General features: G+C 40.6%; 1 non-coding gene and 1 pseudogene across 2 annotated transcripts in view; both read right to left on the reverse strand.

Annotated features, from left to right (window-relative positions):
- Window positions 1-25,856, reverse strand: part of LOC100446280 (uncharacterized) — a 37,082-nt gene extending 11,226 nt beyond the window's left edge. The window contains exons 1-3 of one of the 2 annotated variants that reach the window (XR_010137750.1): window positions 25,601-25,818; window positions 10,404-10,704; window positions 7,555-7,745 (exon numbers count right to left, since the gene is read on the reverse strand). This is a non-coding gene — a transcript (uncharacterized LOC100446280). Of the gene's footprint in view, window positions 1-2,145; window positions 7,746-10,403; window positions 10,705-25,600 lie in introns of those variants that run through there. The other variant, XR_010137749.1, reaches the window with a different exon arrangement.
- On the reverse strand, window positions 2,368-2,848 carry PONPYGV1R-PS1877 (vomeronasal 1 receptor ponPygV1R-ps1877 pseudogene; annotated as a pseudogene).
- Window positions 25,857-27,178: the final 1,322 nt, after the last annotated feature.

The raw sequence follows: 27,178 nt of genomic DNA on the forward strand, positions 1-27,178 counted from the left end.
CATTTTTAGTAGAGACAGGGTTTCTCCATGTTTTTCAGGCTGGTTTTGAACTCCCAACCTCAGGTGATCCACCTGTCTCAGCCTCTCAAAGTGTTGGAATCACAGGCATGTGCCACCATGCCCGGCCATCCAGGGCTTTTTATGATTGGTATGTTTTGTATTACTTATTCAACCTCATTATACATTTTATACATTTTTGCTCTGTTCAAGACTTCTGTTTCTTCTGGTTCAATCTTGGAGAGTTGTAGGTATTCAGAAGATTATTTATTTCCTATAAATTTTGTAATTTGCATGCAGTGGTATTCATAGCAGTCTTTAAAACTTTTTTTAATTTATGTAGGATTAGTTATGATTTCACAATTCTAAAATTTAAATAGATGCAGAATAAAAGTTTGACATAATTTAATATCCCTTTATGATAAATCTTTGAAAAAATTAGGTATAGAAAAAATCATCTCAAGCCAATAAATCTCATGTATAGCAAAAAACACCTAAGAACATACTAAGCAGGAAAAGTTGTAAGCTTTTACTCTATGAGCTAGAACAAGGATGTCTACTTTCTTCAGTCCTCCTAAACAGGGTACAAAATGTCCAAGACAGAGAAATTAGAGAATAAAATCAAAGGAATTCAGATTTAATAAAACAAGTTAAATTATCCTGTTTGAAGATGACATAATCTTATGTATAGAAAAGTTGAACACTTTACTAAAAACTATCAGAACTATTAAACAAATTCATTAAACTTGCAGAACACAAAAGCAACATCCTAAAGTCAGTAGGACTTCTATACCCTAACAACTATCTCAAAATGAAATTTAAAAACAGTCTTATCCACAATAACTGTAGTAACTATATTTTGAAATAAACTCAACCAAAAAGTTGAAACACTTTACATTATACTCTAAGGAACATTAAATAATACAAAAATGGAAATATTACTCATTCATGAACTGGCATTAATATTGTTAACTATCTGTATTACACAAAATGATCTACAGATATAATGCAACCTCTATCAAACTACCAGTAACATACTTAAAAAGGTGACAGTTTCTTAGGGAAAAGACAGTATCTTCAATAAATGGTGTTGAGAAAACTTTATATCCACATTCAAAGCAATAAAATGAGATCCTCATCTCAGAATTCAAAATAAATTAGTTACTTAAACGTAAGACTGGAAACTCTAAAACTACTATACAAATATAGACTAAAAGGCTCACAACATTGGTCTGGACAATGACTTTAAATTTAACCTCAAAATCCCAGCGAACAAAAGAAAAAATGGAAGAGTCACATTATTTCAATTAAAAACCTGCTGCACAGAATCTAATACAATCAATGTTACAAAACAACTAAACAATGGGAGAAAGTATTTGCAAATTATTGAGTGACAAGGGGATAATATGAAAAATATGCAAGAAACTCAAATGACTGCACAACAAAAAACAAATAACTATGAGCAAAAGGCTTAAATATTTTTCAAGAAAAGACATGGCCAAGAGATATATTAAAAAATGCTCAGTGTCAATTATTGTCAGAGAAAGGCAACAAAAAGTACCTATGAGCTATCAAATCACTCCTGTTACAATAATTCTTACAAAAATGAAAAAGAAAAAAGCATTGGTAAAGATGTAAAGAAAATGCTTGCCCACTATTGGGTTGAATGTAAATGAGGACAGCCATTAAAAAAACAAGAGAGATTTCTGAAAAAAATTTAAAATCAATCTACCATATAATACAGTAACTGCACTTTTAGATATATATTCAAAATAGAATAAGAATGAACAAATACTTGCACTTCTCTGTTGTTTGCAGCACTCTTCACAATACCCCAAATATAGAATCAACAGCTCAACATCTAATACATAAATGAATACAATATGGTATATATACAAAATGGATTTATCTTTAAAAAATTATATTATTTTCAATGACATGGATTAACCTGGAAGAGATTAGTTGAATTAAGCCAGTCACAGAAAGACTAGTACCTCATGATTCCACTTACACATGGATTCTAAAAAACTTAATCTCATTGAAGTACAGAGTAAAACAGTGACCACCATGTGCCAAGGTATTTAGAAGAAAAGGGGGGTCGGAAAAATGTCTATCAAGGAATACATAACTATAGTGGCACAGGAAGAATAAGTTCAAGAGATTTATTGTACAGCATGGTGACTATAGTGCATAATAATGTATTTGTATTTTTGAAAAATACTAAGACAATGCCATGTGGTCTCACCACAAAAATGTTAACTCTGTGAGTTAATGCATTTATTACATACGACTAAGCATTTGACAATGTATATATACTTCAAAATATCATATTTTAAAGAATACCCTTTTCACCTATCAAGTTAAAATAATATTTTGAAAACTTTATAGAAAGTTAACAGTATTTCAAATATGGTCTCTATTTGTCATAAACTTGCCTGAATAGTACTAACAATATAGAGCTTTGTGCTGTTTTGTCATTTGTCAATTATAACCATAGAAACTCTGATAGTTAACATCATGTTTTGGACACAGCACAGTGCCAGAGAGAAGCCAATGTACTTTAGGGCTTTTACTTTAAGTTTGGAACACCTGGAGTTTCTGGTGGTGATGGTAATGGAATGAAAGACAGTAAAAGTGCAGGCATCGCTGATGGTCCTATGACTGGCCACTCTGTGAACACAGTAAACAAGTTTGCAAGCAAAATAACAGAAAATCTTTTAATTCAAAAACTGGCATAATCTTCAAGTTTTCCAGAGAAACCAGCCAAGGAGTTGGCTACAGTTAGGTGACTAAGTATAAAAACTCTATGCTAAACTTCACCCAATAAAAAAAATTATACAAAATAAGTGAGAAATTCCTTCAAATTGTAATATCAAAATCAAACATTATTCAAATTTAAAATCTACACAGGCAATTTATTATTTTGCAAATTTTAACATTCACACTTAAATACAGAAAATTCTGCATGGAAACATAAGTTGTGCTATATCAGAAAACATTAAAAATTCCTTATCATTAACTGTTAGAAATTTAATTTTGAAGATATGTTTTGTATTTGACACACTTTGTGTAAGAATCTTTTAAAATTTTTCTTTTACAAACAAAGAAAAACAATGCTAAATGATTTAATTCTATCCCCTGTGGATTGTGTATGCATTTATCTTTATCTGATGTCAAAGTTATATTGATAATCAAACTCTCCAGTTAAAACCAACTTTTAGTACATTAAAAATACCAACTTTTGGGCTGTGAGCAGTAGCTCATGCCTGTAATCTCAGCACTTTGGAAGGCTGAAGTGAGCAGATAACCTGAAGTCGGGAGTTTGAGACCAGCCTGACCAACATGGAAAAATCCCGTCTCTACTAAAAATACAAAATTAGCCGAGCGTGGTGGTGCATGCCTGTAATCCCAGCTACTTGGGAGGCTGAGGCAGGAGAATCGCTTGAACCTGGGAGAGGCAGAGGTTGCAGTGAGCTGAGATCGAGCCACTGCACTCCAGCCTGGGCAACAGAGTGAGACACCATCCAAAAAAAAAAAAAAAAAACTAGAGAAAAAGTCTGAGCTATCTTTATTATTCGAATGTAGAGAAGGATTTCTTAAACAGACACACACACACAAACCTTAGAGGAAAAGGTCAATGCGTTTGACTCATTAAAAGTCAAAACTAAATACAGTATCATAAGCAAAGTGAAAGTCAAGCTACAGGACTTCTGGTTCTGGCCAAGATGCAGTAGTGTCATTCTTCCCAGGTCCTCTCTCTTACAACTGATAACTCACAGACATAACACAGCAGACAAGCATAAGGAGATTCCGAAAGGTGAAAAGGAGAAGACATACTACCTCTGAATCCTGGAACTTTAGTCACTTGTGGCAGTGAGCAGCCTGAGTTTTCTTATTGTCTTCCATATACCCCAACATCCCAGGCACAGTATAGGAAAAGCCTCTGACCTGGAACCACTACCAAGCTCAGAAAAAAAAAAAACACTCTAAGAAAAGCCAGTTCCCCTGAATCAAAAGAAAAGAAAGAAAACCAACAACAGGATTTTTTATTCATTTTTATTTTTAAGCCATGGTCTCACTCTGTTGCCTAGGCTGGAGGGGAGTGACACAATCATGGCTCACTGCAGCCTCAACCTCCCAGGCTCAAGTAATCCTCTTGCCTCAGCCTCCTGAGCAGCTGGGACTACAGCTGTGCATCAACACAACTGGCTAATTATTGTATTTTCTGTAGAGCAGGAGGTCTCACTATGTTGCTGATGTGGTTTGGCTCTGTGTCCCCACCCAAATCTCACCTTGAATTGTAATTCCCATAATCCCCATGTGTCAAGGGCGGGACCAGGTGGAGGTAACTGAATCATGGAGGTGGTTTCCCCCATGCTGTTCTCGTGATAATGAGTGAGTCTCATGAGATCTGATGGTTTTATAAGCGTCTGGCATTTCCCTTGCTTGCACTCATTCTCTCTCCTGCCACCCTATGAAGAGGTGCCTTCCACCACAATTCTAAGTTTCCTGAGGCCTCCCCAGACATGCGGAAGTATGACGCAATTGAACTTCTTTTCTTTATAAATTACCCAGTCTCAGGTATTTCTTCATAGCAGCATGAGAACAGACTAATACAGTTGCCCAGGCTGGTCTTGAACTACTAGCCTCAAGCAATCCTCCCACGCTGGACTCTCAAAATGCTGAGATTATAGAGAAATTTTTTTTAACCATATCTGCCCTGTGAGCGAAAGACTGATAGAAAAACTGCAACCCCTTCCCTGTCATTTCAGCAAGGCCAACTGGGGATCTGGTCTTGTAGCTTCCACATGACAGAAGCAGGTGGTGATGCTCTGATTCCCCTGCTGGGGTACATAGATGGGAATGAGTGGGAAGCTGATCCTCTATCCCCCACCCAGTGGAAGAAGGTGGTACTCTGATTTTCCTGCCACAGCCCTGTCATCAGGGTCTGGTGATGGGTCTCCCCTGTCTCTCTCCCCTCCCCTTCAACAGACTTAATGAGCTGGTGCAAGGTGAGGCTACTCACCATGACTCTTCTTTCCTTCTCACCCTGGTGTTGGCAGAGCGCAGCAGAGCCTGAGTCTCCACTCCAATCAGCATCACCAAGATTGGACAAGTGGTGCAAGTCATGGCCAGCCAGCCCTGCATTTTCCACCTACACTGGTGTCAACAAAGCTCACTGTGAAGCTGAACCTCCACACCCACCTGGCAGCAATAAAAGTGAATGAGATGTGGGCTGGGCACAGGGGCTCACGCCTGTAATCCCAGCACTTTGGGAGGCTGAGGCAGGTGAATTGCCTGAGATCAGGAGTTCGAGACCAGCCTGGCCAACATGGTGAAACCCTGTCTCTACTAAAACTACAAAAATTAGCCGGGCATGGTGGTGGGAGCCAGTAATACCAGCTACTCAGAAGGCTGAGGCAGGAGAATCGCTTGAACCCAGGAGGCGGAGGCTGCAATAAGCCAAGATCACGCCACTGCACTCCAGCTTGGGCAACAGAGCGAGACTCCATCTCAAAAAAAAAAAAAAGTGAATGAGATGTTACGAAGTAGGGTATGCAGTAACGAATTTAAACTTCAGCTCCTGGGAGGTCATCTCTCAGCCTTTGGAATGTCCTGCTTAATAAAAGTGTATTTGTTCACAGGGGGCGGGGGGGCTTTAGGCCACATCAGAAAGTCAAGTGATGTGATTTAGGATGGGAGCTTTGGGTCACATGGCATCAACTCCACCTTCAGAGGGGCTGGAGAATGAGGTCAGCAATGTGGGCAGCCAACCAGGTCTACATGACTGAACCCCAATAAAAACTCTGGACACCAAGGCTTGGGAGAGCTTCCCTGCTTGGCAATACTTTGTGTGTATTTTCACACATCATTGACAGGAGATTAAAGTTGATTTTCCAACTCCCATGTGGCAGAAGCAGGTGGTAACAGTCTGATTCCCCTGCTGGGGTAGCGTGGGTGAGAACAAATTGAGAGCTGATTCTCCATCCCCCACCCAGTAGAAGGAGGTGGCACTCTGATTTCTTTCCCCATCTTGCTCCTGATCAAATGACAAACAAGGACCCTCATCCTGGTTGACACACATGGACATAGAACTAGGCTCTCTGCCTTCTGTTTTCTCTTGGAATTCTCTCACCTTCATCTCTATCCTGACTTGACATTCCTTGTGCCACGTCTGTCCCAAAATTCCTCCACTTTTGAATTTCTCAGCCAACACTTGACATTTTCCATTCAAATTCCCAGTCCTAGAAAATAATCCCCTGGGAAAGAATCACATCATCTCTGCCCTTACGTGACTTTGGAACCCAACTCTTAGGGAGACATGATTCCAATTATTTACTTTTCACAAGAACCAGTCTGTCTACTAACATATACAGATAGGTGAAAGAGGCTTAGCGTTTTATTTTATTGTATTTTATTTTATTTCTGAGACAGGGTCTTGCTCTGTTGCCCAGGCTGAAGTGCAGTGGCACAATTATGGCTCACTCTAGCCTCAACCTCCCAGACTCAAGCAATCTTCCCACCTCAGCCTCCTGAGTAGCTGGGACTACAGGCGTGTGCCATTATGCCCAGATAAGTTTTTGAATTTTTTTTGTAGAAAGGAGGTTTTGCCACATTGCCCAGGCTGGTCTCAAACTCCTGAGCTCAAGCAATCATCTTCCTCAGCCTCCCAAAGTGCTGGGATTACAAGCATGAGCCACTGTGCCCAGCCCAGGAACACTTTAGAATGTCGCACCCACTGCCCAGTCACTATAAGGGATCTGAGTGTTATCATAAAGGTGAAAGGTTTGAAATCTCACATATTTGAACATGGGCCTTTCTCCTCCCATCCCTCCCTCCTTCTCTTCCTTCCTTCCTTAGAACGATGGTTCTTAATTTCTTAATCATCAGTATGCATGATGGTAATATACAAGGTCAGGTTATATGCACAGTATATGACAAAAACAGCAATTACTTTTGTGCCTGTCTAATACCTTGTGGGTTAGTGTTTTTTTGTTTTTTTGTTTTGTATTGTTTTGTTTTGAGACAGAGTCTTGCTCTGTAGCCCAGGCTGGAGTGCAGTAGCGCAATCAATCTTGGCTTACTGCAACCTCTGCCTCCCGGGTTCAAGTGATTCTCCTGCCTCAATCTCCTGAATAGCTGGGACTACAGGTGTGCATAACCACGCCTGGCTAAGTTTTGTATTTTTAGTAGAGATGGGGTTTCACTGTGTTGGCCAGGCTGGTTTTGAACTCCTGACCGCAAGGGATCCATCCACCCCAGCCTCCCAAAGTGCTGGGATTTAGGGACGTGAACCACCATGCCTGGCCAACTACCTTGTTTTTAATGAGTAGTTTAATGAGTTTAAGGATATTTTGATTTTATGTCATGTACACCTCACTCACTGACTCTAGAACACAGCTCCCATGTAAGCAGTTTCCAAAAGGCAGCGTCAGTGAGAAGAGCACCCTTTGCTCCCAAGACCTATCTATCATCAAGGCTGTAGGTTCCTGCAAGGGGCCTGGTACTCAGAGCTGCCAGTCCTTAGAGGCTGAGAGAGCAGCATTCTCTCCTGACCTGGCATCACAGGACACTCCATCAAAGAAGCAGGTCACCAGCAGCTCCTCAGCAGAATAGCTCATGTTGATTTTCTTCTCCAGAGGCACCTGTGCCATGATGTTCATGTAGTGCAGCTTATACCACTCCTGAATGGCACTGATTCCCCAGCTGAAGGTGTAGGTGGCACAGTCGGAGGTGTCATTTGAGCACTGTGAATAAGAGGAGATGCAAGGCTGAAGCCATCGGTCCTATCGCTACTCTTCAGAAGGACCATAAGAATGAGGGACTGAGACTCCAGGCAAGATACTCAGGGGAACAGGTTGGATATCTGGGGCAAGGATGGGTTTCCTCTCACTTCTAGGGGTTGGGAGTGATCATCCTCAAGCCTCCAGGACCAAAAAGGGGCTGAGTGAGAAAGGACACAGAGTCCTACTCCTGCAACTCTGCACTACTTGCCCACCAAGGAAGAAGCAAAACCAGTTTCTTCAGGGTCCCTAGGCACCTAGGGTTCATCCAATTGATGCTACTACGTTCCTAACAACCTTTCCCATTTCCTATCATATCAACAGTCAAGACATCTGGATTCCAGCCCAGACTCTGCAGGAGGAGGAGAGACTACTTCTCTGCAGGATCTCAGGCAAGTTATTCTGTGCCCATTATCTCACCCACAAAATGTTGACTGAAACACCATCCTTCCCAACCATGTGTGGTAGCTGGGAGGACCCATGTTTGAAATATACAATGAGAACTTTATAGGGAAGCCATTGTACATTCCAAATGTTCTCATCACACAAAGCTTGGAAACTTTTCTAAATGGACAGATGTCAACTGATTTTGGCTGGTTGCAGTGGTTCATGCCTGTAATCCTAATGCTTTGGAAGGTTGTAGTGGGAAGACTGATTGAGGCCAGGAATTCAAGACCAGCCTGGGCAACATGGCTAGACCCCATCCCCACGAAAAATAGAAAAATTATCCAGGTGTGGTGATACATTCTTGTAGTCCAAGCTACTTGGGAGGCTGAGGTGGGAAAATTGAGCCCAGGAGTTCTAGGCTGCAGTGAGCTATGATTGCACCACTCCCACCTGGGTGACAGAGTGAAATCTTGTTTCTAAAACAAACAAACAAACAAACAAACAAACATATATATAAAGAGTTGATTTTGGTATCAAGAAGAACCTTGCAGATATCCTGTGAAGGGACCCAAGAAGACTTTGAAATCTCAATGATTTAGAAGAAGGTCCATTTTTCAGGATTTGGGACTATAGCTACAAGGTCACACAATTGGCAATCAAGCCTATAAGGTATGGACATAGCCCCTGTCCTCCAGAGGTGGCTGGGGCATGGAGAGGGAGGGTGGTGATAGAGTTTGCCCAGGAAGGTACTAGAATTCATTTTCAGTGAATGGCATTTCTCAAGAGCCCCTCAAGCCAGGTGCGGTGGCTCACGCCTGTAATCTCAGCACTTTGGGAGGCCGAGGTAGGGGGACCACCTGAGGTCAAGAGTTCGAGACCAGCCTGACCAACATGGTGAAACCCAGTCTTTACTAAAAATACAAAAACTTAGCCAAGCATTGTGGTGCATGCCTGTAATCCCAGCTACTCAGGAGGCTGAGGCAGGAGAATCACTTGAACCTGGGAGGTGGAAGTTGCAGTGAGCCGGGATCACACCACTGCACTCCAGCCTGGGTGACAGAATGAGACTCTGTTTCAAAAAAAAAAAAAAAAAAAAAAATCCCCTCAAATGGGACCAAAAGGGAAAATGTAGTCAGGCCAAGTACCTCATGAAGGCAAGTACTGCAGGAACATTGATGTTTCTGCTGTTTATTGTCCGTCTTTTTCTTTCGGGTGCCTGCACCTCAATTTTGCTTTGGAAGAATTTCCTTTCCCCCTCTGGATACAGCCTGGTAAGATTGTCCATGAAGATACTCCACCATCCATTAGCCAAAGGGTGATTAGGTGACCCAAGCTTCACCAACCAGATAGTCCCAAGATGGAATTTGACTCTTAAGCATTAACAACACCAACAAAAACTGAACATATTTGATGCTTCTTTACTCCAGCAGCAATATCTGAAATGACTTTTCATCATTTCTTGCTACCCAGATCTCTGCATCTGCCCTAATTTCTGCCCTTTGAGAGGCCTCCAAGAGTTACTGGTTGCCTTCTAATACATTTCCCCCCACTACTTAAAATTACCTGAATCAGTTTCAGTTGTTTGCAGCTGAATCATCCCAGCTGGGTGTCTTTCCTTTCTTTTCTTTCTTTCTCTTTCTTTTTTTTAAAAATAATTTTACTTTAAGTGCTGGGATACATGTACAGAACATGCAGGTTTATTACATAGGTATACATGTGCCATGGTGGTTTGCCGCACCTATCAGCCAGTCACCTAGGTTTTAAGCCCCGCATGCATTAGATATTTGTCCTAATGCTCTCCCTCTGCTTGCCCCCCACCTCTCCCCCCGCTTTATTTTTTAACAGAGTCTCATTCTGTCACTCAGGCTGGAGTGCAGTGGCACCATCTGAGCTCACTGCAACCTCCACCTCCTGGGTTCAAGCAATTCTCTTGCCTCAGCTTCCCAAGTAGCTGAGATTACAGGCATGTGCCACCATGCCCTGCTAATTTTTGTATTTTAGTGGAGACAAGTTTTACCACGTTGGCCAGGCTGGTCTCGAACTTCTGACCTCAGGTGATCCGCCTGCCTTGGCCTCCCAAAGCGTTGGGATTACAGGCATGAGTCACTGTGTCTGACCCCAGCTGGGTGTATTTCTTCAGTTGGACCACAGGGGCTAGTGGCCAAGGAGAAGAGTCCTGGACCCAGCCCATCCCATGCCCCTAAGCAGTGAAAGAATAAGAAGGTGAAATCTTACCAGTTGGAATCCCACCACCTGCTTGGACTCGATGTGCATGACATTTGAAGCCTTGTGAATGATGCTACCGCCGACTTTCCGCTTCCTCCCTGTGAAGAAGTCCCTGGCCTTGCCCTTCTCATCCTGATCAAAGATCAGCAGCGGGATCCGGTGGGAGAATCTAGGCTGCTTTCCCTCCGAGACGGAGCTCCAGGACTCCGCCTCTCGGCACTTCCGGGACTCTGGAAAGCCATACAGGGACTTCAGGGCCTCTCTGGTCTCCTGTTCCAAGTCAGCTAGAAGGTGGCGCACGGTGCTGTACCTGCCAAAGTGGGGAGGAAAAGTCAGGGAGAGGGGAGGCGGCCCTGGCAGAACACTGGTGCTCCTCCAGGCTGTTTTCCATCAACATGTGTCAGCCTCATGCCCACCTTTCCCAACTCCTTGGCAGAGGAGACCACGCCTTTCATGACTTGACCCAACCAAAGTGACCCCTGGCTCCAGCAAATAGGGAAAGGCTCATGGGCGACCCATATGTGACTTCCTGTGGCTTCACCTCTGCCACCACTGTCTGCTTGCTCTCGGGGTGTGTTGATGAGTTTGTCCCGACCAGCATTTCTGGAGTAGTGACTGTCAGGTGCCTCCCATAAACCAGCCACAGTGAGGACAAGTAAATAACTGCCAATCAGGAGTCTACCTAATGGGCAGGCTCCTTCTCCACCCAGCTCACTCTGCCTCTGCACACTGATTGTCCTCAAATCTGTGCTGGGGGGAAGGAGGGTATAACTGTTACCTCAATGACCCCCAAGAACACAAAATACTTATAAAGGAGTTGCCTGCATGAAGCACAATATACCATCTTTTAATTTTCACAAATCAAATGGTTCCAGCCTCCTCTTAACTCTCTCCTCTCTCCTTTCTCCCACTTGCTCTAGGCATAGGCAGCAGAGCATAGCAATTGAGAATAGAAACCCCTGGGTTTAGCGAAACTGCCTGAGTTTAGGTTCCCCATCCTGGTACTGGCTACCTGACCTTGGACAAATGTCTTAGCCTTTCTGTGTCTTAGCTTTCTCCTTTGTAAAATGGGATTTGTTGGGAAAGTTCAATGAGTTTATTATATATAATAAACACACACAGACATACATATAGATAATTAAATGGCCTCTATTATTGTTAATATTTTAGAGACAGGGTCTCACTCTGTTGCCCAGGCTGGAGTACAGTGGTGCAATCATGGCTCGCTGCAGCCTAGAACTCCTGGGCTCAAGCAATCCTCCTACTTCAGCCTCCCAAGTTGCTGGGACTATGAATGTGTGCCATCACACCTGGCTAATTTAAAATAAAACGTTTTTAGAGAGGGGGTCTTGCTCTGTTGCCCAGGCTGGTCTCGAATTCCTGGCCTCAAGCAATCCTCATGCCTTGGCTTCTGAAAGTGCTGAGATTTCAGGCATGAGCCACTGTGCCTCTATTGTTAATTATATTAGTGTTATTATATTTATTAAGACTTTATTCCTCCACTACAGTATAAGCTCCACTAGGGCAAATACTGTGTTTGGGTTGTTCAGTTCTCTATCCCAGAACCTGGTGGAGCTCCAGAACCTGGATCACCTGTCCTGACTAGCTAGCTCTTGGGTAAGAGGAAGGAGAATACTGTACTCCAGAATCACATTTTACAGGTAGGTATAGTTGTGATCATGCTGTGGATACTTTGTGGTCTTGATCTCTCACTCCTAAGATGCTTGTTTACACTTGCAGAGTTTCCCTTCAGATTGTTCACACCTGGAGCCTCTCACATAACTACAGCAGGTCACTGGGTAAATTCTGAAAAGCTCAAAGAGCCACACTCTCAAAAAGAAACTTTAAGATGTCAATGTTGACATCTCACAATGCAGCAAATGCCTCTTGTTGGTTTTCTGTACATCATTTTCAATCCAAAGTCTAACCCTGTCTTGTAATCCCAGGCAGAGGCCAGAACTTAGGTGCAGATTCTAGGTGGGATCAGCCTGGCTCTACATTCTTGGGTGTTACAGCAAGTGAAGTACAATCAAAGGAAGAAGCCCCTCATACGGGCTGCCCTAGCATTCTAAGTGATATGTCTACCTACAAGGAAAAAGCTGAAGAAACATGAATATGAGTAGACAACTTTATTTGGGCCAAACATGAGGACTGTAACCTGGCAGCAAAGATTCAAGTTGCCTGGTATCTACACTTTAATTAGCAGTAGTTACCAGTGGATTTGCAAAGGTAAAAAAAAAAAAAAAGGACAGAGAGTGGGCTGATACAAAAATTCTTATTTATTTACAGAAATAACATTAATTATTGGTTGGATATACATTGTGAAGGTTTAGGGTATGGGTTATAGTGTCCAGTGTGACATTAATAGTTTAATTTATAGCTACTAATGGCAACAGCAAACAGTTTTAAGAGATGAATATACTTTAAAGGGGAAAAAAGACATAATTGTGCTCTAATTTTAATGTCACTCTGAGTTTGACAACTGAAAGAATTTGTATTCCTCAAATAAAAGGTTTTTTCCCCCAAATCTCAAGACCTAGCTAGATTCAGAATATGGAGCTGCAGGTTTACATCCTGGATTGTTGGAATAGCAACAGATGTTACCTGCACCTTTGCGGGCATAAAGAGGAAATTTGTGAGCATTTTAGCAAGAGGAGGAAGGGGAAAGTGGAGAATATCATGTCTACATGTCATTACTCTGACTGGGTTTTTGGGCCCCATGGTCTGTGAATTAGTTTCAGGTATGAAAACACAAGAGTCACTGAAAGAGGTAAAATGATTGATTGCTGCCCTGTGAAGTTTGTAAAAATCTGATCTAGCCTCTCTAGAAGTGACTGTACAAGACTATATATAGCAAATAGGCAGAGACACAATTCTGCCTGCAGATTTAGGAGACAGCATGCACTTTGTAGCACAATTATGAGTTTACTGGAAGGCTGAGGGGGAAAGTCCTTGCTAGAGTAAAGCTCAGTTGGCACCTTATATATTTATATCATGTCTAGTAATTCTAGACAGTGTTTGGGAACTATAATTAAGAGAAAAATTCCCTTCAGCCCCAGAGAAACTCCACGATAATAGAAAAGAGAAAAAACTGTTTTATTACACAATTAAACTAGAACGTGACATATATAAAAGTTAATCTGCTTCAGAGATTGCAGACAGAAAAACAGTCACCATAATTAGTCCACAAGTAGAAGAACGTATAGCATCATGTCACACATAGTTCATTCTAAATTCATCTGGTAATTAAGGTGGCCATCCATGTATGCTAATTGGTTATATTCAATGACAAAATAAACTTTTCACATCTTCATGACAGAAGGCAATTTTGCAACTTGAAGCCAGGTGCCTGCTGAAGGTAGGCTCTCACTGTCTGACATAAATGGTTGAATAGGGTGCTACCTTTTTGGCTATTTACATTTTAAAGCAATGGCTCTCTATTCCTTAGGCTATAGCACTCCTGCTTGCCCACTCCTGGTGGCTAGTGTCCTCTCTTGACTCCTACCATCCAACACACAGGCACAGCTCACAGCACAGAGCTTACAGCTGGCAGCTCACATCTTACGTGAACCTCAATTGCCAGAGCAGCACTCCAGTGCCACATTAGAGAGTGAAGCCTGAGCTGCAGGAGAGCCTGCAGGCCTCCCAGGTAGAACTGTAGCTTCAAAATAATGGGAATAGGAGCAGTGTTTCAGCCTAAGTTTCTATTTATAATGGTGTCACAGAAAAAAATACTGCTGGATTTCTAGCATGAGTCCAGATAGAGACAGATCCAAGAGCTCTCACTGTGACCACCCACCTCATTCACAGACGCCATCAATACTAATATGGCTTCTGAAAGACACCCAAAGCATTAAAGAGAAAAAACAGCTTTCAGTCTAAGCAAGATTACGTTGAAAAAAAAAAAAGTTAAAAGCATCTTAAGAAAAAACTCAGATTACATATAAGATTAAGCCAGCCAGAAAATATTTTCCTAAAAGGAATTTCTCTCTAAAAACCCAAAGTGTACAGCTACTCTAAGCATGAGAAAACTAAGCACTATGAAGAAAGGGGTCAAATTCTCAGCAGAATTTTTAAGTTTCTCTTTTATCTCTGGTGCTCTCTCATCTCCTGCCATTGAATTGGGGGGTCTATACTGGAATACATCTGACAATTTCCACGAGCACTTTTTGATGAAGAATTGGAATTGGACTTTATTCATATAGTGGAATATATTTGAGCTTGGAACATAGCTAACTGAAGACCTATTATAGTGTTTGAGCGGCCACATCACTTGTGTTTATTTGTCCTATAATAGCGGCATTCAAATTTAGTGAAATAAAAGACACTAAACTTATGCTTACCTAGAGTTATCCCTATTGGATAAATTAATAAGCATGTCAGACTAATATCTCCTGTAGCAATTTGGTAGTAAATTTACTCTGGATACTAGATATAAATATCTAAGTATAAATAATTTTAATGTAGTAGTCATAACGTATGTAGGATTTTAAAAAATTGTCTGTAACCATAATTCAATTAAGACAATTTATATTTCAAAAGTATTAATAACAATATTAACATAACTATATAAGAAATGTATTCAGGCCAGGCAGGGTGGCTCACGCCTGTAATCGAGCACTTTGGGAGGCTGAGATGGGTGGATCACCTGAGGTCAGGTGATCAAGACCAGCCTGGCCAACATGGTGAGACCCTGTCTCTACTAAAAATACAAAATATTAGCCGGGTGTGGTGGCAGGAGCCTGTAATCCCAGCTACTCAGAAAGCTGAGGCAGGAGAATCGCTTGAACCCAGGAGGTGAAGGCTGCAGTGAGGTGAGATCGTGCTATTGCACTCCAGCCTAGATAACAAGAGCGAAACTCCTTCTCAAAAATAAAAAAAAAAGTATTCAAAGTAAATATTGTGACCTTATATTCATACTATTGTAAAAAATACTGTTTATATAAATGCATGTTGTCTATAAACACTACACATAACCATGCTAATTGTTATAAAGTAATAAACAGAAGCCAAAGTACACTGTTCAATTTATAGACTGAACTGCTTTTGCTTTTGCAGTGTAAATAATTCAGCCTGCAAATATTCAATAATTACCTTGGATAATCAGTTTCCCATCAAACAAACTTAGTATCTTTTAGTCTTTATCATTCTGCAATGCTAAATTTAATCCTATCTTTGTGCTCAACTTTCGTGTGCTCTTACAATGAGCTTTAATCTAAACAAATCTGTGTCTACTTTAAAAGACTAAAAACATGAAACATGGGCCAGGCAAGGTGGCTCACGCCTGTAATCCCAGCACTTTGGGAGGCCAAGCTGGGAGGATCACGAGGTCAGGAGTTTGAGACCAGCCTGGCCAACATGATGAAACCCCATCTCTACTAAAAATACAAAAATTAGCCAGGTGTGGTGGTGCACACCTGTAATCCCAGCTACTCAGGATGCTGAGACAGGAGAATTGCTTGAACCTGGAAGGCAGAGGTGGCAGTGAGCCAAGATTGTGCCACTACACTCCAGCCTGGGCAACAGAGTGAGACTCTATTTAAAAAAAAAAACAAAAACAAAAAAAGAAAAGAAACATAAACCTTTGCCAAAGCAAAAATAAAAAGCAATGAATCTGAGGTCCTAAATGAATACAATCTTGAGTCAGTAAGAATAAAAAAAGGTTTATTTAGCTGTTACAATTATTTACACATATTTTTTAAAAAGCACCAAAAAAAAACCTACATATAAACTAAATGCTTTAAGGGAGATGAAGAAAATATCCTCCCTGATTTTCAGGTAGGAGAATAAAGCCACTTATTTCTTATTTATATTTTCTCCTAAAGCAGCCAGGTCTCTGGACATGTTTTTGAACTCTTGGACATCTGCATTTTAGTAAACACTGGATTCAGGCATCTAAGGAGTAACCCTGGGCACATGGTGCACTTGGAAGAATGTTTATGGGGTAAAAGGCTGAAGAGGAAAAGTGTTATAAAAAGTCCATGGGTGCCTATGAGTAAAGCAAGTCCTCAGAGTCCTATAAAGAGACTTAGATTCTGACACAATAACAGTGGTAGACTACAACACCCCACAGACACTATTAGACAGATTATTGAGACAGAAAATTCAAAAAGATACTAGAACCTAAACTCAACACTTGACCAAATAGTCCAAATAGACATCTACAAAACTCTCCACCTAAAAACAATATACACTCTTCTCATTACCATGTGGCACATACTCTAAAATTGACCACACAGTCAGAAATAAAACAATCCTCAGCAAATTCAAAAATCCCAAAATCATACTAATCACACACACAGACTACAGCTTGATAAAAATATAATTCAATTTAAAAAACCCACTTGGGCTGGGCATGGTGGCTCACGCCTATAATCCCAGAACTTTGGGAGGCTGAGGCAGGTGGATCACCTGAGGTCAGGAGTGCAAGACCAGCCTGGTCATCATGGCGAAACTCCGTCTCTACTAAAAATGCAAAAATTAGCTGGGTGTGGTGGCACACACCTGTAATCCCAGGTACTCATGGTGAGGCAGGAGAATTGTTTGAACTCGGGAGGCAGAGGTTTCAGTGAGCTGAGATCATGCCACTGCACTCCAGCCTGGGCAACAGAGGGAGACTCTATTTCAAAAAAAACAAAAGAAAAACAAAAACAAACAAACAAAAAAGCGACTTGATACCATACAATTACATGAAAATTAAACAGCCTGCACTTAAATGACTTTGGGGTAAATAATGACATTAAGGCAGGAATCAAGAAGTTCTTTAAAACAAATGAGAACAAAGATACAACATAACAGAATCTCTGTAACACAACTAAGACAGTGTTAATGGGAAAATTTATACCATTAAATGTTCACATCAAAAAGGCAGAAAGACCTCAATTTAACAACTTATATCATCAGCAAAGAATGAGAGAAGCAAGAGCGAATCAACTCTTCAGCTAGCAGAAGACAAGAAGTAACGAAAATCAGATGTGAAATGAAGGAGATTTAGACAGTAAAAACTACACAAAAGATTAAGAAACCTAGGAGTTAAATCCTTGAAAAAAACTTCTAAGTTAAATAAACCACTAGCTAGATTAATGAAAAAAGAAGATCCAAACTTAAAATGACAAAAGAGATATTATTACTGACCCCACAAAAATACAAATAACTATTGAAGTCTACTATGAACACCTCTACGCACACAAACTAGAAAATCTAGAAAAATGGATAAATTTCTGGACAAATACATCCTCCCAAGAGTGAACAAAAAAGAAATTGAGTCCCTGAATAGACCAATAACAAGCTCCAAAACTGAATTTGTAATAAATAGCCTACCAACCAAAAAAAGCCCAAGACCAGACAAATTCACAGCTGAATTCTACCAGATGTACAAAGAAAATCTGGTACCATTTCTACTATAACTGTTCCAAAAAAATTGAGGAGGGACTTCTCACCAAGTAATTACATAAGAACAGCATCATTCTGATACCAAAACCTGGCAGAGATAAAACAAAAAATAGAAAACTTGAGGCCAGTATCTTTGATAGACATTGATGAAAAAATTCTCAACAAAATACCAGCAAACCAAATCCAGCAGCACATCAAAAACCTAATCCACTATGTTCAAGTAGGTTTTATCCATGGGATGCAAAATTGGTTCAACATACACAAATTAATAAATGTTATTAATCACATAAACAGAACTAAAGCAAAAATCACAAGATTATCTCAATAGATGCAGAAAGAGCTTTCAATAAAATTGAACATCTTTCATGTTAAAAGCCCTCAACAAACTATGCATTGAAGGTACATACTTCAAAATAATGAATTATCTATAACAAATCCACAGCCAACATACTGAATGGAAACAAGCTGGCAGCATTTCTCCTTGAAAACTGGAGGAAGACAAAAGTGCCGTCTCTCATCACTCTTCTTCAACACAGAATTCGAAGTTCTAGCCAGAGCAATCAGGCAAGAGAAAAAATATAAGGCATTCAAACAGAAAGAGAGGAAGTCAAACTATCCCTGTTTGCAGACGACATAATTCTGTATCTAGAAAATCCTACAGTCTCAGCAGAAAAGCTCTTTAAAGTGACAGGCAACTTTAGCAGAGTTTCAAAATACAAAATAAATGTACTAAAGTCAGTAGCATTCCTGTACATTAACAACAGCCAAACAAAAAGCCAAATCAAAAACAATCCCATTCACAATTTCTAGGAATACAGCTGACCAGGGTGAAAGATCTCTATGACAAGAATTACAAAACATTGACTAAACAAGTCAGAGATGACACAAACACATGGAAAACCATTTTATGCTCATAAATAGAAAAGATCAACATCATTAAGTGGCCATACTGCCCAACAAAATTTACAGATTTAATGCTATTTCTATTAAACCACTGTTAACATTTTTAACAGAACTAAAACAAACAAACAAAAAAAACTACTTTAAATTTCATGTGGAACCAAAAAAAAAAAAAGCCCAAATAGCCAAGGCAATCCTAAGCAAAAAGAACAAAATTGAAGGCATTATATTACTGACCTCAAACTATACTACAGGGCTACAGTAACCGAAGCAACCTGGTACTGGTACCAAAAAAAAAACAGACTTATAGACCAATGCAACCCAGTAGAGGCCTAGAAATAATGCAACACACCTACAACCACATGACCTTTAACAAAGCTGACAAAAGGAATTTGGGAAGAAATCCCTATTTAATAAATGGTGCTGAAATAACTAGCTAGCACTATGTAGAAGATTGAAACTGGACTCCATCCTTATACCACATACAAAAAAAGACTTAAGATGAATTAAGACTTAAATGTAAAGCTTACAGTTGTTAAAAAAAAAAAATAAAAACACTGACAGATAATCTAGGAAATACCATTCTAAACATAGAAACTGGCAAAGATTTCATGATGAAGGTACCAAAGCAATTTCAACAAAAGCAAAATTTGACACATAGGACCTAATAAAGAGCTTCTTCACAGAAAAGGAAACTATCAACAGAGTGAACAGACAACCTACAGAATAAAAAAAAAAAATTTGCAAACTACACTTCTGACAAAGGTCTAACATCCCGAATCTATAAAGAACTTAAACAAGTTTACAAAAAAAAAACCAAACAACCTCATTAAAAAGTAGGCAAAAAACATGCACGGATGCTTTTCAAAAGAAGATATACCTGTGGCTAACATACATATTTTTAAATATGTTCATCACTAATTATTAGAGAAATGCAAGGAAAAACCACAATGAGATACCATTTCACACCAGTCAGAATGGCTATTACCAAAAAGTCAAAAAATAACAGATGCTGGCAAGGTTGTAAAAAACAGGGAATGCCTATACACTGCTGGTGGGAATGTAAATAGTTCAACCATTGTGAAAACCAGTGTAGTAATTCCTCAAAGAACTAAAAACAAAATTATCATTTGACCCAGCAATTTCATAATTGCTGGGTATGTACCCAAAGAAATATATTCTGTCAAAAAGACACATGTGCATGCATGTTCATGGCAGCAATATTCAAAATAGCAAAGATATGGAATCAACCTAAATGCCAACCAATGGTAGGCTGAATAAAGAAAATGTGGTATAGACAGGCATGGTGGCTCCTACCTGTAATCCCAGCACTTTGGGAGGCCAAGGCAGGTGGATGTCCTGAGTTCAGGAGTTAAAAACCAGCCTAAACGACAAGGCAAAACCCCATCTCTATAAAAACTGCAAAACCAAAAATTAGCTGTGAATGGTGGTGTGTGCCTGTACTTATAGCTACTTGGGAGGCTGAAGTAGAAAGATTGCTTAAGCCCAGAAGTTGAGGCTGCAGTGAGCCAAGATTATGCCACTGCACTCCAGCCTGGACAAAGAGTGAGACCCTTTCTCCAAAAAAGTAAAATAACATAAAACAAGATTTAATAAAAACAAAATATGTACATAAACATTATGGAATACTATGTGGCCATAAAAAATAGCAAGATCATGTCCTTTGCAGCAACATGGATGGAGCTGGAGACCATTATCCTTAGAAAATTAATGCAGAAACAGAAAGCCAAATGCATGTTATTCTTTAAAAGTAAGCTAAATAAGAAGAACACATGGACACAAGGAAACAACAGACACTGAGGTCTAGTAGAGGGTGGAGGGTGGGAGGATAAACAGGATCAGAAAAAAACACCTGTTTGATTCTATAGTAACTCAGTATCAAACTAATCAACACGCCAAATCCCATGACACAATTTTACCTCACAACAAACCTGCATATGTACACCTGAACCAAAAATAGAAGTTAAAAGGAAAAAAATACATGGGCAGGGGAGAGTGCAATGTAGGTGGAAGAAATGGTTTGTGCTACTGATAGTGGCCCAGGTGGAGCTGTACTCTGGTTTATTTCTGTGTCCATGTAGGCAGATGAGATTATAAACAGATGGTCGAGAACCCTAGGCTGGTGGAGAAAACAGCTTGCTGCTGCAGATTCAGTGTCTGGGGGTGGGGATATGCCAGGAGACTTGTAGATACTTTAGTAGGTTTTTGGCAAGAAACACTAGGATAAAAAACTCTGGTGAAATTCCTAAGGGTGGTGTTTAGTTCCGGGAGGGGTTTAGACACATCATGTCTAGTGGGTATGACTGTGAGTGGGTGGCAATCCCGTGGTGGCAGCTGTGGGAAAAAGGCGTCTGCTATCAAAACTCCTTTCCTCTAAGTTTTCAATCCTCTCTCACCCTGGGAGGAGACATGGAATCACAGGACAATGGGCAGTGTGACAGCCTGTGTGCAGGATAGCAGAGCCTACCATTCCTGGACACCCAGAGTTCCATCCCAAGTCAGGCCAGGCCTCTGTGATATCTTTTTTCTGGCATCAATTCTCTAAAGTTTGCTGAACACCAAGCAATTCTCCAATACCAACTCACTGTCTAATATTTTAATTCTGACACCACCCAGAGTCAGCACAGATTGATTCAGGGCTCAGTCCCACAACATGGTCCTTACTGCAGATGCCAGTCACAAACCCCACGGGCCCATCTATGCTTCTGAGCTACTGTTTAAAAATTGGAGACTTTCATAATCTCCCTCAAGTTCAATAATTTGGTAGAGCTACTCACAGAACTCAACCAAACACTGTAGTTATGTTTACCAGTTTATTAAAAAAGATACAACCCAGGACAAGTCAAATGGAAGAAATGTATAGAACAAACAAAAAGGTGGGGGGAAATGAAGCACATAGATAATCCAGCTGAATAGCTGTGATTAACAAAATTCTACATCCTTTATGTTCCCGCTCCAGGAACAGTTCATGGAAAGAAACACCCTTCCCATTATGACTTAGATGGTGCTCTCTTTGCTTACCGTTCACATAGCCAGACACAGGCTCTCCACATTTTCTTCTTTTTCTCATAAAAAAATCAGCTGAATTTGTTTTCAGTGGTCAAAATAAAATACTTCTTAATCAAACTTTACTTAAGTTTATCTCCTTTTCACAGGCTCCTGAACTTTGAGCTATCTCAGTCTGAGTCAACATACAAATGTATTTTATGTTCCTCCTAAGAACATGCTGACTTCAGGGTAAAACATTCTCTGACCTAAAATCTGATTATTCACCCTCCATTTGCCATTCCCCTCGCACCTTCTTTCTAATGGGCTTTGATCCTCCCTATGATAGAAAGCCCTTGTCTGCCTAAATTTTGCAATCTTTATAGCTCTTATAGTTGGCACTTCCTCCTGTTGCAATACTCCTTTGGAATTCAGTTTTTACTTTTTACTTAAATATAACTGTTTTATTTTACAAAATCTAGAAACTGCCTCAGAACAGTAACAACTTCATCTTCAGTAAGACTTTCCCAGTCCCCTTCCATCTGCCTGTGGACCCCCAGCTTTCCAGGGCTCAGAAGCTTCTCTCAGTATAAAGCCTTCTTCCATGGCTGGGGTGAGCAGGCTGAGACACCTGCACCGGAGGCTTCCCAGAAAGAACTAATTGGGCCTTTCATAACCTCTTTTTGCAGGCTCAGTATTAGCCTTAGCTCAGAGTAAATGGGCTCAAGCTTTAATTTTCATCTCAGAGTTATTCACCTGGCTTTTGAAACTGTAAAATCCAACAAAATTACTCAAACACAGTATTCATATAAGGGAAGGAAATTTTAAGGTGTCTACATTTCATACCTCAATAAGAAAACCAAAAGTATCTATTCCTTTCAAACAATAAATGTATTATTGAATTATTTCAATTAAAAATCATGTAGTAAACAATTAGTCACATGGGAACACTTCTAGGAAGTACCAAATTTCATCTAATAAAATTTAGCATGAAACTCAGAAATCAAGATAAAGAGATACAGAACAGAGATAGTCGCTGTCACAAATGTACCCTGCAAGAAGACGAACTAACGTTTTCATGAATCTATGTAACTCAGTTATCTACCACATTTTCTTGTGGAAATGTATTCATTTTCTACAGCCAAAATAGAAGATTTTTTCCTGTTCTTTTCCTTCATAGCTAGCATTCTAAAAGCTAAGCCTTAAAATTACATTTGAAATCACCAAGCCATAAAAAACACACCTGAGAAAATTTCAAAACTCAACGTTGGGAAAGAAAAAGGTAAGTGAGAATTTTTAGCAAATATATATATATTTTTTATCTTTCAAGCTCTACCAATACAATGCAACTTACAATTAAAAACTGAGGTCCAAATAAGTGAACAAATCTTTTACAGGTGATAAGCCTAGAGAGTGGCAGCGCTGATTAAAAAACAAAAGTGCCTTCCTTACTTATGTGTCAAGTAAGGCCATTCAATCACTTGAGAGATTCTCCCACCCCATCCTGCTCAATTAAGTGCTCAATAACCACCCTCTCAGGAGACACTGCACTATGTATGCCCCAGTGAGTGCCCCAGATGCGTTTTATTTCCAAGTTCTTGCACCATCTCACTGGGGTCAGGTTGTTTTTGACTTTTGGGATGCCATAATTTTTTTTCACAAATTGTTAACTATTTTTCTTTAACTATATTTATTTCACTATTTTTCTGTCCCCTTAAAAAAACCCAGCGGGCAGAAATTATTTCTATGTTTTTCCCTCAATACCAGCATCTGATTGGCTGACCAGCAATGTGTCTCCAAGAAACGGAAGCTGGGTTGGGTAAGGACAGTTTTAATGTCTCAAGGGGTTAGCTTTTCAAAAAACTAAGTACACTAGGAGATTCCTGTCAGCCCTAGGGCATCCACCTGCTTCCTTGAGAGGCTATACTCCATACCTCAGGTTTTCCTATGAGAGAAAATAACCCAGGAGCTGATATTTCCTAGACACTCTAGCAGACATAACCATGGTGGGTATCTTGATTTATCCCCAAACAATATTGAAACCCAAGACCAGGAAAAACTCAAGGGTGGCTGAAAGCAAATAATCCCAAAAGTTTCTGAAGGGAAACCTTGACCCAAAAACATTCTGATAAGACCTCTGTACATAGAGAAGATAAAAGAGAGACAGAGTTTTTTTTTTTTTTTTTAAACAATAGAGTGTCAGGGGATTATTCTTCACTTTCTTCTCAGGGGAGATATTTTTCAAACACATCTTTGTAAAAGCCCCATCCAATGCTTTGTCAAAAAATGATTAATTCATGGCCGTGTGCAGTAGCTCACGCCTGTAATCACAGCACTTTGGGAGGCCAAGGCGGGCAGATCACTTGAGGTCGTGAATTCGAGATCAGCCTGGCTAACAAGGTGAAATCACGGTTCTACTAAAACTACAAAAATTAGCCAGGTGTGGTGGCACGCGCCTGTAATCCCAGCTACTCAAGAGCTGAGGCACGAGAATCGCTTGAACGTGGGAGGCAAAGGCTGCAGTGAGCAGAGATCCCGCCACTGCACTCCAGCCTGGGTGACAAAGTGAGACTCCATCTTAATTTTTAAAAAATGATTAATTAAAATACGATATCTAAAATGTACACTAAAGGACAAACAGTTGATAATGTGAATTAGGGATGGGAAATTGGCATTTGGGAATGTCAAAAAGAACCAGAAATTTAGTATTTTACTGCAAGCCAGAGTTAGGAAGAAGGAATGCAGGGTGGTGGGGGGTTAACTTGAGAGGCTGCTTGGGACGCATGTGAAAAACGCAGGGAAAATCATTCCCCTGTGGAGTGTGAAAATAACTAAATGGCAGGCAATGAGACTGATGTGGCTCTAGTTTTTGGATTTTGACTTAAAAAAAAATCTAACTCAAGAGCTTTTTTTTTTTTTTTTGTAAATTAGTACATTGCGGGAAACAAAATTCAGACCTAACCAACTATAAACTGCCAAGTAACCTCTGATTGCATAACCAGGCAATTTGTACGCTCAGAGTGGAAATTAAGAAACTACCTAACTGTGGCAGGGCGCGGTGGCTCACGCCTGTAATCCCAGCATTTTGGGAGTCCGAGGCGGGCGGATCACGAGGTCAGGAGATCGAGACCATGCTGGCTAACACGGTGAAACCCCCTCTCTACTAAAACTACAAAAATTAGTCAGGTATGGTGGCACGTGCCTGTAGTCCCAGCTACTCGGGAGGCCAAGCCAGGAGAATGGCGTGAACCCGGGAATAGAGCTTGCAGTGAACCGAGATCGCGCCACTGCACTCCAGCCTGGGCGACAGAGCGAGACTCCATCTCAAACAAACTACCTAACTGTATCTAACCGATTAATGAATGTGGGTTTTTTTTTTCACCATGCACCTTATAAAAGTCTTCTCTTAAACCCTCTCCCATGGACCACAAACTACAAGCCATAGTTGGGTGCTCTACAATTTTTGAACCACTGTTTGAATAAATTATTTAATATGTTTGCGGTGACTGCTATAAACTTTTCATAAGAGAAAAGAGGGACCAAAAGCTCTTCCGATTCATGAACCCCGCACCCCGAGTCAGGATTCTCCCCGGACGGTATACCCTACCGTGGTCCCTGCACAATCGGGGAGAGATGCGGCGCGGTGGGTGCAGAGCTGCCCAGAGAGGGCTCCAGGCCGGGCACCGTCACTGCGCAGGGAAGAGACAGGACGTCCAGGGTCCCGCCTGTCCTCCCAGCCGCCATCTTAGGGCTGAAGGGGATTGAGGGTCGAGCTGCACCAAGGTGAACTCGGCGCCTCATATTTTGGAGCTGACTGCTGGGAGGCCTGAGTCCCACTACAGCCACTTCCGACAGCTTTCAACCAGCCCCTTCCCCATCTCTGGAGATGTCGGACCCGGCACTCTCACCATTTCTAGGTTTCCTAGTGGGTCCTGGCGTCTTAGCCGTGGATCTCCCAATACTTGCAGGTCACAGGGCCACACAAACTGGGCCTCCAGAAGCGGAGGACACAGACCAGTGAAGACGACACCAGGAGCTCTGGCTGCAGGAAGAGACAAAGGACCCGCCAAATCCCGGAAGCCGTCCCGTACTTTCCAGCTGCGTGTCTTACTGGACTGTTCCTAGTTTAGAGTCTCTGACTGGATAACGCTTAAGGCCCGCCCCTTCAGTCCCTGAGTGACAGAAGATTTGACCAGACACTGGGCTGAATGAAGAAAGAGTGACAGCCTGGGCTGCAACCTTTTCAGGCAGGGCTTCCTCGTTGAGCTGAGCTAGGACCAACTGGGAGTGTATTTGCATTTAACCTTGTGTACAAGGTGATGTACATTTATAAATAACATATTATATGGCTATTCGCAAATGAAAAGAATATAATAACGATTATTTAACAATTGCAGATTTTATGAACTTCCTGGCTTCTGGTCCTTTGAGCAGGCAGCCTGAGATTTTAAAAAGGAGAGAATCCTCTGGAATAAAATGTGAGCCAAATGTAAATTTTAAAATTTCAAGTAGCCAGACTTTTTAATTTTATTTTATTTTATTTTATTTTGAGACTGAGTCTAGCTCTATCACCCAGATTGTGTGCAGTGGCGGCGATCTCGGCTCACTGCAACCTCCAGAACTCCCGGGTTCAAGCGATTCTCCTGCTTTAGCCTCCCAAGTAGCTGGGATTACAGGCGCCTGCTACCACGCCCGGCTAACTTTTTTTGTATTTTTAGTAAAGACAGAGTTTCACCATGTTGGCCAGGCTAGTCTCGAACTCCTGACCTCAGGTGATCTGCTCGTTTTGACATCCCAAAGTGCTGGGGTTACAGGCGTGAGCCACCATGACCGGCCATCCCAGTCAGTTTTCTAATAGTAACAAATAATAACCATCAACAAAGGAATTATTTTTTAATTCATATTCTTATTAGTCAAAAAACATGTCCTCAGAAAGATGATAATTTTGGAGTATTCTTATGGTAGCATCTTACTAAACAATACAGAACTGTTTTCCTCAATACCTATAAATAATTGTCAGTAAATGAAAAACAAGATGGCCTATTCACTAGAATGAATAGAGAACATTTCTTTAAAACACAATTAAAATGTTATAAAAGGGCAGTGATGTGTTTCTTAAATTCACTTACATGCCATTTTACACAATTGTAGTTTTTTTCTTTTTTACTATTCTTTTGATATTATAACAATAGGAACATATTGCAACTCTTCCCTTGACATGTTGGAGGAATGTTTACATTAATCTCAATCTTGAGCTAGGGCACATTTTAATGCTTAAAGATATTATTTTATCTGCTTGAAAAGAAAAAACCTGAGTTGTAAAAATTAAGAAGTAGACCTTAAAATTTTTCACTATCCTTTTTTCTTCCAGCACCTTTTCTTCATGTTTCAAGAAAGATGGCTTTACATAATAACTTAGAAATAATACCTAATGATTAACAAAATGACAGATGTAATGAATCACCTTTTTCTTGAGAAATAATACA

Source organism: Pongo abelii, chromosome 18 (genome assembly GCF_028885655.2).
Source record: "Pongo abelii isolate AG06213 chromosome 18, NHGRI_mPonAbe1-v2.0_pri, whole genome shotgun sequence".
Classification (NCBI taxonomy): domain Eukaryota; kingdom Metazoa; phylum Chordata; class Mammalia; order Primates; family Hominidae; genus Pongo; species Pongo abelii.